Below are 391 nucleotides of genomic sequence, written 5' to 3'. Positions count from 1 at the left end.
GGACCAGCCAGCGCTGCTGTGGACTCGTCGGATGGAGCCGTGCAGACGCGCCGGAAGCAGGAGTTAGTTATAATCCCGTTTTAACGACACCTGAAGCCTCCAGCCAACACCGAGCCGAGTGTGGTGTCCTGTCCTGCAGCCGCCGGGTCGCGCAGAGCATCTTCTGTGCGCTCCGGCAGCTTCTGATGAGTCGGGGAGCCGAGAACCGGGGGAGGCAGTGCAATGCTAAACGCCCCCCTCCTCCCCAAATCTCTGTCTGCATCTGTCTCTCCATTACTTACTGCATTTAAGCTGCGGCACCACAGTGTGAAAGAAGGTACTCAGCTAAATATGCACGTATTAGAATGATTCTATGGATAAAAGTATCAGTCAGTGAAAATTGTCCTGCTGA

The sequence above is a fragment of the Monopterus albus genome, unplaced genomic scaffold, assembly GCF_001952655.1.
Source record: "Monopterus albus unplaced genomic scaffold, M_albus_1.0 scaffold504.1, whole genome shotgun sequence".
NCBI lineage: Eukaryota > Metazoa > Chordata > Actinopteri > Synbranchiformes > Synbranchidae > Monopterus > Monopterus albus.
Note: the sequence above shows the minus strand (reverse complement) of the source record.